Source organism: Cupressus sempervirens, chromosome 8 (genome assembly GCF_028749045.1).
Source record: "Cupressus sempervirens isolate cs-2001-9-10 chromosome 8, ASM2874904v1, whole genome shotgun sequence".
Lineage (NCBI taxonomy): Eukaryota > Viridiplantae > Streptophyta > Pinopsida > Cupressales > Cupressaceae > Cupressus > Cupressus sempervirens.
Genome location: NC_143125.1, coordinates 546183580 through 546198743, shown reverse-complemented (window position 1 = coordinate 546198743; position 15164 = coordinate 546183580). Strand labels below are relative to the sequence as shown.

The following is a 15164-nucleotide window of genomic DNA, read 5'->3' as shown; positions in this document are numbered from 1 at the left end:
TGTCTCTAACAATCTCGGCCATGGACATCCTCAGATCACCAAACACCACAGCTTGTGACTGTATAGAATTAGGTAAAGACTGTAGTCGCTCTAACTCCATGGTCACCTTAGCCAAATGAAACTGTGACTCCTTGAAAGCCAACTGTGTACTCTCAAGAATCTCAGAAGTCACCTCAAGCTACTCAGTAAGCTCACTCACCTCATCTTCCTTGGCCAACAATGCATCATATGCTGTACTGCCCCACTCCATAAGATAATCTCTGTCAGCTACCAACTGCATATAATTCTGTCTCAAAATCTAAATAGCCTCCCATAAAGAGTGGAACTCTGTCAAGGAAAGATAATTGCCTCCCTGCTCATCACTAGTAGGAGAACCCCATCCATAAATTGCTAACAACTGACGAGCAGCATCGAAATTCTAGCAAGTGATAGCAATGTCTCGATCACTAACTCTCAACTGATTAGACACATGATGGCACTGGCTTGACTGTCTCCTACAAACCTCCTCTGATGCACTGTCTAAAGGAGTATCCTCAATGTTACTAGTCTCTAGAGTATTACCATCCATATCCTATGAATCAAATCTAAAGCTCATATCAACATACGGAGTATCAAAAACATTAGCATTACTGTCCAACTCCTCTATACCCAAGGAAACTAAGTCTTCAAAATTGCCCACTGCATCCTCCTGGATGTCATCAATGCCAATATGATCCTGGGACTCATCTATACACACTGCCAAATATGAAATATCATCAACACATTCCAGCAAGTATGGTCGACTGGATATATGAACAAAGCCCAACATTGGTGTATAAAAACTAATACCAACATCAGACAAGATACTGGCACAAGAAAAGACAACACCGCGTAATCTGCTAATCAAATCCATGATAGCACCCAAACAAACGCTGCTACCAAAAAGTGTTAAAGATCTCCAGTCAACTGAATCCCAAATGCCAATATAACAATCTCGAGTCCATATCCGTAAACTAGAATCAACTGGTAACTCAAGCAAACTCCTCACCTGAGTAATATGACCAATACCAACTAACTCCACATACCTGTCATGATGAGATAATGAAGTCACAATACTATCTTTGTTCACCTTCAGCTGGCTGGAAAAATCATGTGAAGTACTACCAGCCTCAACCTCATGTGATGAAGCATCTAATTGTGCCTGGTACTCTTTCTCAACAAAGTCATGAATGCTCAATGTCTGCTCATCTCTATTAGGTATCTCACCATCCTGCACAACAACATCCTCATAATCATCATCTGAACCCACTACACTGTAGTCACTGCCTGTTGTAACTATACCATCCTGAATACCTGTGGCATCACCCTTTGATGACCTGTAAACAATTGTCTCAATTTGAGTATCAAGTTGACCGTTACTATCAATCTGTGTAATATCCTTTCCCACCACCTTCTGTGGCAGAGTAGAATCTAAGACCTCTACCTGGCTATCAGCTAGTTTCTCAAACTCCTCATGCAAGTTCTTGGGAATTGTGTCATCTGTCTTGTGAGAAAATCTGCCAAATAGAAATCTAATCAACTTATCCACCTTAGCTGGGTCGAACAACATGTCATTCATTATACGGTGGTGCTCAACCAACTGTTTAGACATGTCATGGCTTATTTTCATAAGTTTATCTTGAATGTCTAAATAACCATGCTTTCTACTGTTTTGACTCTGGATATCAATTGTCCAAGATCGTGTCCTCTGAGACTCTGTACTATACCTGTCCATTCTGGATAAAGTAGAGTGTAACCCCAATAGGATATAACTTCTTCAAACACAAACAACTAACATGAAAATGATTAGAAGTAGCATGCAACCATAGATTTTGACATGCAACTAATTAGAAGCAACATGCAACCACCAAATTATGACATGCAAGATCTGGGTAGTTGTCAAAACTGACATGCAAGATCTGGGTAGTTGTCAAAACTGACATGCAAACTTCTACAACCACCAAATTCACCAGGAACTAACATGAAAATGATTATAAGTAGCATGCAACCATAGATTTTGACATGCAACTAATTAGAAGCAACATGCAACCACCAAATTATGACATGTAAGATCTGGGTAGTTGTCAAAACTGACATGCAAGATCTGGGTAGTTGTCAAAACTGACATGCAAACTTCTACAACCACCAAATTCACCAAGAACTAACATGCAAATGATTAGAAGTAGCATGAAACCATAAATTTTGACATGCAACTGATTTGAAGAAACATGCAACCATAAATTATGACATGCAAGATTTGGGTAGTAAATTGACATGTAAACTTCTACAAACCCTCAGGCTAGCAAGATCATGGCTTTGATACCACTGAAATGTCCCTTTTCTGATTTTATATGATATTCCCAACCTCTAATCAGATTTTCAAGATCAAATAACTAATATCACAAAGATCCACCAAATTTCTCAAGAAACCCCAAATCGGGTATGCTAGAAATTGTGCCAAAAGCTTCACAGCTTCACAAATTATTAATAAATCTAAAAGTGGACATTTTTACAGAAATTTCAGTAGCATAATAGCCTACAAAATGACATTTTCAGATCTGTATAGCCTTTACACAACAGTTCTCAAATGTAGGACAAAAACTATGCTCATCGAGCTCCCGAAATTAACACAAAAATGCCCGGAAACACCACAAAAACACTAATAATCTATCTCAGAAGTTTAATCATGTCCCAATACATATATTTAGCTCTATTTTAATACCTTAAAGTCTGAAATACAGCAGCAACCCAAACTGATATGAAATACTCAACTGAAAACACAAAACTCATACAAAAAACACACCCAAAAACCCACAAATCTGCACTGTTCAGCACAAAGGCAAACTCTGTATGAGCATGCACATGGAATGGCTTCAAACTCCCATCCTTAGCCTTCCTAGAAACCTAAAAACTCCCGTTCTTGGGTCTCCCTGGAAACCTGTAAATTCCCGTTCTTAGGTCTCCTTCTCCACAGGTTTGGCAGCCTCTGAAGAATAACAAAGAAAATGAGCAAAATCAAGTTCTGGAATGAGCCCAAAATGCCTCCAAAACCCCTTAAAAGAGGGCATAACCGTAACTCACGTCCAAGAGAGGTTAATGAAACATATTTTAATAATAATTTTCATTTATTAGTCCAATGGTTTTCAAAGATTAACCCCCTTTTTTCGAAACTTCACTTTCTTGGGCCTGTCTGCCTTAGCAAAGATTTTCTTTTTTAATTATTTGAAATGGGGACATGACATTCACCCCTTCAGTTGATTCTCCTTTTTTAATCCACGAGAGATGGTCTGCACTGACATGACTCTTTTTGGGCCGTACTATAATTTTAAATGTGAATTCCTGCAACAAAAGCAACCACCTGCTGATTCTTCCTTGAATGATGGGTTTATTTACAAGATAAAGCAAAGTCTGATGGTCTACATAAAACACGAATGGTGTCACTAGCAAGTAGTGTTGGATCTTTTTTACTGCGTACACCATTCCTAAGGCCTCCCGTTCCGTTGTGCTATAATTCTTTTCTGCTTTCGACAATAGTCGACTGGCAAAATATACTGGATGATCTAAGCCATGGTTACCCGTCTGTACCAATGTTGCTCCTATTGCATAGTTAGATGCATCTATGTGAACATGGAATTCTTTACCCCAGTTTGGGTATGCTAGTATAGGTGTTGTAGCCAATCGTACCTTCAGACCTTCAAATGATTCATTGTGTTCTTTCTCCCATTTGAATGGTTCCCTTTTGCATGTCAGTTTGTCAAGCGGGTATGATACCTTTGCGAAGTTCTTGATGAACCTTCTATAATACCCTATGTGTCCTAGGAAGGACTTTACTTCTATTACATTTGTAGATGGTTGCATTTCCATTATTACTCTAACTTTATCTAGGTCTATTTTTAGTCCTTCCTTACAGACTATATGTCCCAGTAATTTTCCCTGCGGAACCATAAATCTACACTTCTTTGGATTTAGAGCTAGTCTTGCCCTTCAGCATCTCTCCATACATCCTCCCAATGTCATCAGATACTTGTCTTCAGTGCTGAATACCGACAAGTCATCCAAGAATGCTTTGAAGTTTCCAACAGACATCTTGTCAAATGTGTAATATGATTCTTTGGAATGTGGCGGATGCATTACATAGCCCAAACGACATTCGGTTGTATGCGTATACCCCATCCTCTACTACGAATGTTGTTTTGAGTTTGTCCTCTTTCGCTATGCAAATTTGATTATATCTTGAGATCCCGTCCATAAATGAATAAATCTCGTGTCCAACAACCTCCTCCAATATACCATCCGTGAATGGTATCGGGAAGGGGTCCTTGATTGTTACTGCATTCAGACATCTGAAGTCCACGCATATCCTAATTTGAGTGGTGTCCTTTTTCAGGGATATCACTATGGGCGACACCCATTTGCTTGTCTGAACCTTAAAAATAATACTAGCCTCCAGCATTCGATTAATTCATCTTGTAGGGTCACTTTTATATGGGTAGTGCACCTTCTACCAGTGGAATGCGGTGAACACACAACTCCTGTGGAACTCCTTTCGGATTTTTTTATGTCCATGTGAATACATCTTTGTATTCCAAAAATATTTTAAATGCAGCCGCTTTTAATACTAGATTCCAATTATCTCCCACCAATATGTTCTTTGGCTTGGTATCATCCCCCAAATTCATGGTTTGGATTGTGGCCTCCTCGTATTTTATTGGTTTTTCCTCACTGAATACATGTGTAGGTGTTTCGTCCAACTATGCGTTCCCTTCCTTTACTTCCCTAAATTCTTTTGGAAATCTGTCTCCGTTCTATTCTTCCTCTATCATTAGTATGTTGCAGCTTTGGAAGAGTTCATAATCCTCGATCTGCCAATAAAATAGTTCGTTCACCGAATCCAGATCATTATCCTTCAATCCACCTTCCAACCGTAGGACTCCTTCCTTATCCTGTTCCATCTGCTTCTTCCCTTCGTCCTCTCCTTTTGAATCGAACGATCCAACTTCTTCACCCACCATTTGTGCATGTAAATCAATAATGAATCTGCATCCTCTGCTCTCCATTGATAATGTATTCTTCTTCCAATTGTGTTTAAATTTTGCTTGTACGAGCCATCCTCTTCCCAGAATGGTGTCATATCCCCTTCTTTTTAGCGGTATGACTACAAAGTCGAGCAGGAACAACTGTGTTCCAATAGTTACTGGTTGTGCCATTAGGATCCCAAGAGGCTTAATGCCATGTTGGTTTGCAGTTAGCAATTGGAACGTGGGTGGCCACAACATCGGCTGTCCCAACTTCTTCCAGGTATCCTCTGGTAGGACATTTACCCTGAACATCCGTCCACAATTGTGTCTGAGAGGATCATTCCTAATATACCCATTTCTACGACTGTCGGATGCCTTTTTGATGTGAGAGCTAACAGCATTGTGTTTGTTGCACTTGTTCTGCTTTCCTTCTCCTTCCTAGTTTCTTCTGGTAGTATAGTAATCAGAGCCATGCTTGTGAGTGTCATTTGTAGTTGGGGCATTGTGAGGATCAGATCATTTAATTTTACTGACACTTTAGTTTGTAATATTCACCTTATGATGTTCTGTTCCACGTAGTTCCTCATTGAGGTACCCATAGTGTCCCCCTTCTCCGTTTGTGATTTCTCTGACTGCAACCCATTCTCAATTTTTTCCCGTGCTTCTTCCAGTCTCTTCTTTTCTTTCGTCGAGTCAAGGTATAGCTTTGCCTGTTTATGCGTCATTGCAAGGACTTCCTCTTCGTTCATTTCTGCTTCGATGCTCATCAAATTCACTCCTAATTTCGGGCACTTGGCATCTTCATGGTCTCTAGGACCACACTGCCTACATAACAATTTTGGTGTATTCTTCGTTGTACAGTTTCATGCAAAGTGGCCCCATAAGTTGCATGCCCAACACTGAACCATCATTCAGTCATTTGCATCATACTAAATCCGACTGCGGCCTTCGTTATTATTGTTATTATTGTTGTTGTTGGTGTTGTTGTTCTATCCCCTTCTATTGTTTTTGTACCCACCTGAGGTGGCACCGTCATTGTTTGTGTTTTTGTTTCCTCTCGACGTGAAAGCTTCTTGTGTTAGGAGCACTTGTTTTTCATATTGAACGAACATTCCTTTGTGGAATGTCCCGCGATTTGGCATATGTCACAAAATTGATTCTTCAGACAGGATCCCTTAGTGTGACCTTTCATCTTGCATTTTGTGCACCATAGCTCATTTTCTTTAGTCTGGCTATTTCTTTTTTGCATATTCTTAAATTCTTTCATCATCGTGATCATATCCTTCTGGAGAGAACGGACCTTCTTACTATCCTTTTCATCACCACTAATATCTTCAGAAGAGGATTCATCTGAGTCGAATGATCTATCTGTTTTTATTCTTTTCTTTTATTTTTTGTTCACTTTCTAAGTCCATCGCTCAATTGTATGCTTCAATGTACGATGATGGCAGTACAATCTTCATTTTCCTTTTTAACTCCGAGTGTAGTCCTTCTATGAACCATCTCTTTTTCAGCCCATCTGCTAGCTTACTTTCCAACTTATTTACTAATTCTTTTAACTTTCTAGCATATACACAGACAGTTTCATTTTTCCCTTGTTTTGTGGTGTAGATTTCTTCTACTATCTCATTGTCATCTCGTAGCAGTTGAACTCTATAATAAATTCCTTCTTTATGTTTTCCCATTTCGTTAGCTTTGCCGGATCGATGTTAGAAAACCAATCAATTGCTACACCTCGTAAGGTGACTGGAAATTTCCTTGCCCATTCGTCCTGGTCATTTTCTCCATTCGCTATCCAAATCGTCTTGCATTTTTTGCAGTGTCTGATCGAGTCAGCCGTGCCATCCAAGTCAAACTTTGGTAACTTTTCCATTGGATCGACCATTGGTACCCTTTCTTTCTTTTGTTGTGCACTGTTGTCTATACCCGCGTTGTTCTGTACTTTTGCATTGTCTTGTACTTTCATGTCGCTCTAAACACATGAGTTATGGACACCTATGTTCTCAAGTGGTGTGAAGGCTTCCTCAAGGACTTGGTTGTTTCAACCAAACTATATTTGCTTATCAGGTGTATCAAGGATGAAGAGTTCACCCCACGCTTGAATTCCTTCGACACTCCGAGCCGCGCTAGTCCTTTCCCTTCCGTTCGGATTCCCCCTGGACATATACCAGTTTGCCAATTCTTCCTTTGTTCCTTCAACCACCCTTCGCCTTTCTTGGGCTTCTTCTATCAACCTTTCCCTTGATCGACTTGGTGACTGCACTCCATTCATTAGTGCTCCCGTGGTACCGTGGTCACCCCCTATGCCACCAATGTCATACCCTTCGGTGAGTAGTTGGAGTTTGTGCCTCCGGCCGCTTTGTTGTGTGTGGTTTAATACTTCCCATGCCACCCTTATGCCACCATCTTTTGGATTCTTATTTCTATCTTTATTCAATGTGTTTGGCATTCATAGCACCTGGTCCTTATAGGAAACAGTGCCAAATGTTTACTATACAGGGTAAACGGTTTATTAATGCATTTAAACAATAGACAAGAACATGTAACACAGAAGTATTCTTTTAATTATTCGCATATATACAAAAGATACTACAATATTCGATATGATTGATTACAATGATGCTTCCAAAGTCCATTCTGAATGGTGTACATATACCTTTATGAAGGGGTGACTCAACCGTCACGCACCCATTCGGATACTATTCTACCCGTCAGCTACAATATAGATTTTATCGACAACAATTATCGTTACATAGTTCTTGTTTCAATTGTATTTTAATGTAACTACTACGAGAACCAAACCCTTTCAAAGTATGACTCAATCCTCAATAGTTTTTCGCCATATTACACCCACTCAACCAAATCATGTGGATCCTAAGTTATCTAGTCTAATATCAATAATGTTTAGCATGAAGTTATAATTGTCAACATCTATGAAGTTTACCTATGCGCAAATGTACTTTTTCCAGCTTGCCCCTGATTGTTGTAGTGTCAGTTTTCCCTCTAGATTGATGTGTTAACTAATTTAGTTAGATACTATTTTAGATTTTGGGACAGCAACGTATAGATAGAACTATTCAAGGTTTTGAACAATGTTATAAGGACAAACTACATGGATTTACATATGAATGACTAATCCAATTTGTAGACAACTTATAAAAATGAACACTTGGTGTTCAATGTAATAACATTGAGACAATTCTCTTCCAAATCTGAAAACAACAATATGAGCACTCCCTAAGCATAATAAGGTCAGATAATTTGGTAACACGGTATGAAAAGACATTTGCAACAAATACTAATCTATTACGTTCTATTAAGAGGGAAACATGTCTAGTATTACCACAACAACTATGTTATAAAAGTCACTTTTACAAAAGCACAAGGTAATTAAGTTCTTTCTTGACCCAGAAGTGGCAGCCCTTAGCACTTATATTTAGTGATTAGGAAGTTAGAAGTAGATGTACTTAGCCAACAATTAGTAGAATGACAAGATATTCAAAAAATCATGAGGTCTTGCCTAGTTACCTCAAGACGAATAGGGATCAGTCCAAGAAGGTATTCGCTTTTCCAAGGACGATGGTGAGCAATACAACTTTCATGTAGAGCTAAACAGATCAATCAGACATCTTGTCACGTCCACGAAAGATAGTAGAAAGATTGCGAAGAAGGTAGAATCGATCAGCTATCTTCATGAAGCCAAGTATCAAAAAATGGACCATACTCAATCAAGGATTGTCAAAGATTCCATTTGCACTAATAGAGGGAATAGGTTAGGCACTCTATCTTTATCATAAGGACTCAGTCAATAAAAATTGCATCACTAAAATCTAATTAGTAATTAGGCTTATATGACTTATGTCAAAGAATCGAAAAGAGTCTATTATGTCAATAGTCAAGATAATGATAACGATTCAAGAAGGTATACTCATCCAACATCAATAAGAAGAATATAATTCTAAAGTTGCATGTAAATATATATCAAGGGTTCACACTGGTGGAGGACAGTCAACATGGCATCATATAGATGGACACCAAATATTGCAGATCAATCAAGGTTATCCACGAAAACAGTTATAGAAGTCACTAATAAATACCAATGCAAATAGGGGACCAAAATGTCCAAGACATTTTATTTTTCAAATCAAAGTGCAAGTGTATGTTTTAAAGTGGTCATCATCACGACAAGTGGTACCAAGTATATTACCACCGAACACTGCATAAATATCTTGACCATCCAAAACTTGTGGGGGTCATAGGTACAAGATTCACAATACTAAACAACTTTCATTTTGTGCCTAAACCCAATACCTTGAAACTTTATTGCTTGAAAACGTCTAGGATTAAGGTAGTATGAGGAGCATCCTGTCTTTAAATTTAAAATAATAGATAGCGAAAGAAACTCAACCATATCTATAAGCTCAATATGCAAAGGTTACACATTCTATAAAAGAATGGTGAGAAAAATGGTGATTCGAGAAACTGAAAAATATAATCCCATCAATGAAAACATTGGTTAGTGCAAGGACATCCTCTCATGTTAAAAATGACATTCATGCCTAAGAAATTAGTGGACAGTCTAAAGTCAAAAAATTAAGGCTGTGTGAAAATAGTTTATAAAACTTACAAGCAAGACAAGGACAGCTTTTGAAAAGGTTGATACGAATAAAAGAATATAGAACAGTCAATCCTATGAAGAATCTAAAATGGAAAATTAGAAAAAAATCTAAATGGTTGTGTGACAATCACAAATGTTAAAATTGAACAAAGCAAATTAGTCCAAGTATCTAATGAACTAAAATGTAGAACAGTCAGGGCTAAAAAAGTTGATCTTAAACGGTATATAGTCCATCATGAAAGTAGAATTTTGAAAACTACCTATTGTCTAACTAGAGCCATGAGAAATATCACAATTAAGACACATGACACACATGCCAAATGACTGTACAGCTGTAAGTAATGGTAGACCAAAGTATAGTAGACAAGGAATCAAGGATTTGCAAAAAGATACATGATATCATTTTGAAGCTCAGTAGCATGACTCGCTAATAATTCAGAGGACAAGACGACAGTCCAGTGAAGGACATTCATCCAGGGCAACACCATGTAGAGGACAGTGCTAGAAAAGGACAAGTTAAGTAATGATGGATGGTGGTAAGTTTAATGAGCAATTAAACAATGGCAAGAAAATGACTAGAATGCAATGATTGTGACGTCCCCTCTCAAAAATTATATTTAATAATTATTTCTTAATATTAGTAATATAATAAATATAAAGATACACTTATCAATAAATAATATTATATCATTTCTTAATGTAATATAAACAAAGATATTAATTAAATCTTAATATCCTACATTGTATTCTAACTGATTACTGTCAACCATAGTTTGCAAACTCTGCGAGTACTCTCTGAGTTGCCAAGTACTACTTTTTATTGGGCAAGTTTTGATAGGTTTAATGTTGCTCCAAATTTCTCTTCGCTCTCAAAGCATGCCCATTTCTGTTTCAAGATGTTTAATCTAATACATTTTGTAATTGAATTCTGCAAGAAAAAATATTTCTTTAAGAGATTTTGATTTCTAGTATTTTCTAAGTCGCTGAGTTTCCATTGAGTATTCACCAAGTTAAAAAAAATTAGGTTTGCCAAATACTCTCCAAGTCCGAGTCTATGAACTATGGTATGAACTGAAAAAACCTACATATTGCTAAGAGAAACAATGTTTAGCAAAAGGAAAATTAAATAATCAAAGAATAGAAGGGATGCAACATATTAAATCAGTAATGGATTGTCCAGGAAAAAGGGACAATAAAAAAAAAACATATGTGAATCACCAGCAGAGAAAGAATAATAAGTAAGAAAATAATCAGATCAATCTAAGAAAAACATACATATAGGGTTGAGGTAGAAAGAGGAAATGTATCAACAAGGAGAATAAGAGTGAGAAGACAATCAGGTCAAAATCAGCCAACGCAGATAAAGGATCAGAATAGAAGCGGAAAAGAGGTACTAACCACAATCATCTAAGAGAATAAATGTCAATTCATATATTCCTGTGGTATCTAGTGTGAGTACCTGAGGTAAATTCATGGTATGATAGCTATTATTGCTCATCAATGCATAGTAAATACATATAGATTATTACCTGTGACTGCTTATAAAGCATCAGATCAATATTTACATAATTGTTTATTCAGTTGACATATGGACATATGGATTTAGGCAGATCAATATGGTAATTACATTCTTGACTAATAAGACTAACACCAAACTGCATATATATGAACTGCACTTAAATTAAACTTTGTAGATTTTATATGCAATAAATATGATGAAATCCTTATTCAGGCTATGTATATTTTGTTTGAAATAAATGATGTAATCATATTCATGTGTTTGTAATAATTAGACATCAAATTTGTAACTTGAGTAATATGTGAATTTATATTTCCAGCTACATTTGATTCATATCTCGCAAGATAGGTAAGTCCTACATTGGAATGAACCCTCCTACATCATAAAGAGACAAAGAATAAGGTCTGTGGTGGAATGGATCATGCTACATCACAAAGGCAAGGAGTGAAGCTTGCAGCAGAATGGGTGTGGGTTACATCATACAACAGGAAGGGATAAGGCCTGTGGCGGAATGGGCATGAGTTACATCATACAAAGACACTATTGGTGAAGGAGAATCCATTGAACATAAGAAGACACGAGTGAATTTCTTTCATATGCATTAGATATTGTCACATTATCTCTAGATTAAGATCGTATATCTTTTGTCATACCAATTTAAATTGTTTGAGACAGATTATATTACACTAAAAATATAGTTAGTTGTACATATTAAGTAGTTCCCTATTTGGGTATTGCAGGACCTAAATCAGGATTTACCTTGTTAAAGACATTTTTATTGATACATTTATATCTCTAATAGTCTTACTTGATTCTTATTTTAAAGAAAATTGTGGTTCTAGGGCAAAAATTAGGGGAATCCCAAAATGGGGACATTGCAGTGATAGATATTAATCCTTGCAATAGCAGAGACTGAAGAACAAACACAAGATTTGTCAAATTAAGGTGACAGTCAAGCACGATGAAATTGTCTCCAAATCTATGGACAAGATGTTTTTAACAATTTAATGGATATTTTGACCCGATACATATATGTGAGAGGCATATAACTTATAAACAAAGTATAGATTAATAAGCTAATACTTTTTTAATCTGATATATGTATTATGGACTACCAAATGATTTTTGGCAGGTCATTATTTTTCACAACAGTCGCACCATAATGGTTTCTAACATCTAAATGAAAAAACTCGTGCTAATATATCATGAACAGTAAATGCACTAACAGTTTTAAGCAAGAAGTAAAAACACAAAAACTAACAAAAAGCATAAGCATGTTATAATTAAATTCCAAATGTACACAAGATATTCACAATCTGCATCACTTGATTTGTTCTTCCTTGAGAACAAATCTATTCATTTTTCCTCCAAATTTAATTTTGTTATAATTTCAATAGTGCATGAATTTGACAAAATCAACTTGTGCTAAAACCAACCTCAGGCAGTGTTGTTGCAATGCCCTGTGCAGTGGGGCGCCTAGGTATATTTGCACACATTAGAAGGTGGTGTTCAGTTTAGTAAGAGCACCTTTGTTCACTCCCTCCATGTAATCTCCTCTTCCTCAACTCAAATCTGAATCAGTTTCAACAATGTGATTCAGAAGCAAACAAGAGCCAATGAGAGAAGCCTCACTCTAAATGAATTCACAATTCAATCCAAAATTACCTTGCAAGGATGTAAAGGAAAACAACTATTTACCTTCGAAATTTAGATTCCATCTTATCTCTTGGAAAGCACAAAGTTGAATTCAATAATATTAATTTTAAATATAATAAAAACAAATAAATCTTAAAATATAAATTAAAGTGTCAAAGGACGTGGCAATTCAGGTCAGCAATATAGAAAAGAGTTGAAAACAATTTCCAGAGGACGCATAGGAGGCAGAGAATATAATTAGTGCAAAGGATAATATATCACAGACGGCCAAAGAGGATCGGGAGGAAAAAGGATACATACAAAAACAGAGAATATCATTTTTGCAGAGGATAATACATACAGTAGAAAATAACATACAAATTGCAGAATATATCTGTATCATCAATAGATAATGGAGAATAATCTATATCCTTACAACAGTATATATAGATATAAATTAGCAAATATATAAATAAGATTACAACTCACGGAATGGGTATCTACTCAGAATCCAGGACAGCGATACTGGGAAGTATTTTAGTTTTTAGGACAAGAACTTAACCAGCGATAGAGGGATAAGAAGGAAATTAAAACTTAAATTACACTCGAAAAATTATATAAAGGGAGGATTCAAGCAGCGTAGGAATCAATAACTGAAAAGAGATTAACAAAGGTAATATGGAAGTATAATGCCACACGTCAGAAGGTTGCATGGATATAGAGGATATTCAGCAATGACTCAGCCATCCTAGTCATCAAGGAGCAGAGCAAGCACAGTCAGAGATTGTTTTATAGAAACACATCAAATGTTGGGCCCATGCAATCATATTATAGGCATCTAATTGAGATTAACAATAAGGAAACATCATTATTCAATTGCAGACTTATACAGTAAATCTGAAATCACAATAACTTAGTCTCTATGAACATTATTGAGAAGACTTGCTCCATCTCTGTATTATGACAACCACAAGTGACCCAAGGGATCTTACAGAACACACTACATTAGGAATAGTGGGATTGACTCCATAGTTACAGATCAGAACAGAATATATTTGAGAAAAAACATTGCATAATTCCAATCAACGTATCAGAGACAATAATATATTGTCAAGTACCTCCTCAATGAGAATTCAGAGATACCCATTGCATCTTATACACTTATTTAATTATACTATGATTTGAATTATACAAATGATGTGGAATGAACCTTCGAAATAAAACCAATGGTAAAGCCTAAGCTATATCCACTATCATCTGTAAATGTGTGAGCTATAAGTAGAGTCATTGACTTAGAAAGAATTCTTTTACAATTAAAATAAAAGAAATCAGCTCTGAATTTTAAAGGCTCACATAAAAGACATTACAAACTCAAATTTAAATCAGTTTCAAGAATGTGATTCAAAAACAAAGAAAAGCCAATGAAAAAGGTCTCACTCTAAATGAATGCACATTTGAGTCCAAAATTACCTTGCAAGGATGTAAAGGCAAAGAACTATTTACCTTCCAAATTTCTATTCCATCTTATCTCTTGAACAGCACCAATAGGCTTGTCCGTAGTCTTCTGAACTGCATTCTTCTCCAGTGGAAAAAATATCTGCAGATCTAGCAACAAAATAAAAGTTCTAATGATTACTTGCCCTAAATAAAAACCCAAAAAATGCATACAAAACAGTCGTTACCTGCAGCTTCAAGACACCCAGAATATCACGGAAACCTAATAAGACGTGACAGAACAGAATAAGCATGCTTACAAAACGCTATGACTTCTTATCTTCACTCCATAACAAAATATCTCAACCTCTGTTCTCGAAAAATCCTGTCAATTCGAAAATCCTACCAATTTGAAAATCCTGCCAATTTGTCAATCTTGCCAATTATTAACAAGAGGGGTTGCTGAAAATTCTTTCATCCTGTCAATCCGTCAACATATCCAAAACAAAAATCTTCAATTCGGCCAATCCTCCTAATACCCTAACTTCAATGCATTGAAGATTTCCTCCTGCCATATCGAAAGCTGAAAACTACCTCACAACCTCCATTGATGAAGTATTCATGTGTTTATAGGGGAGTCGACCCTACGTGATTATTAAGAGGCAGAGGCAGAGGCAGAATAAAATCATTAGGCCTGGGTTCTCGTGCTTTATAAAAACTATAATTCAAGCTTTTTCAAACGGTAATATAAGAATAACAGAAGCAAAAGTTGAATTCATGCTTTTTTTGAAGGGCAATATACAGCTGAATTCATGCAAATATACAGCATACAAGAAACAATAGTTAAATTCATGCTCTTTTTAAACGGTAATGTACAAACTAACAATATCTTCTCGTGGTTTAGGAGCCGTTGGGCGCGCTC

The 15164-nt window shown here is 36.5% G+C and overlaps 1 long non-coding RNA gene across 1 annotated transcript; it reads right to left on the bottom strand.

The window, feature by feature from the left end:
* Window positions 1-12430: 12430 nt before the first annotated feature.
* LOC149543612 (uncharacterized) lies at window positions 12431-14880 on the bottom strand. The gene is made up of 3 exons (XR_016355245.1): window positions 14563-14880; window positions 14312-14413; window positions 12431-12745 (listed from the first exon to the last, which is right to left on the bottom strand). It is a non-coding gene; the product is annotated as an uncharacterized LOC149543612 (long non-coding RNA).
* Window positions 14881-15164: the final 284 nt, after the last annotated feature.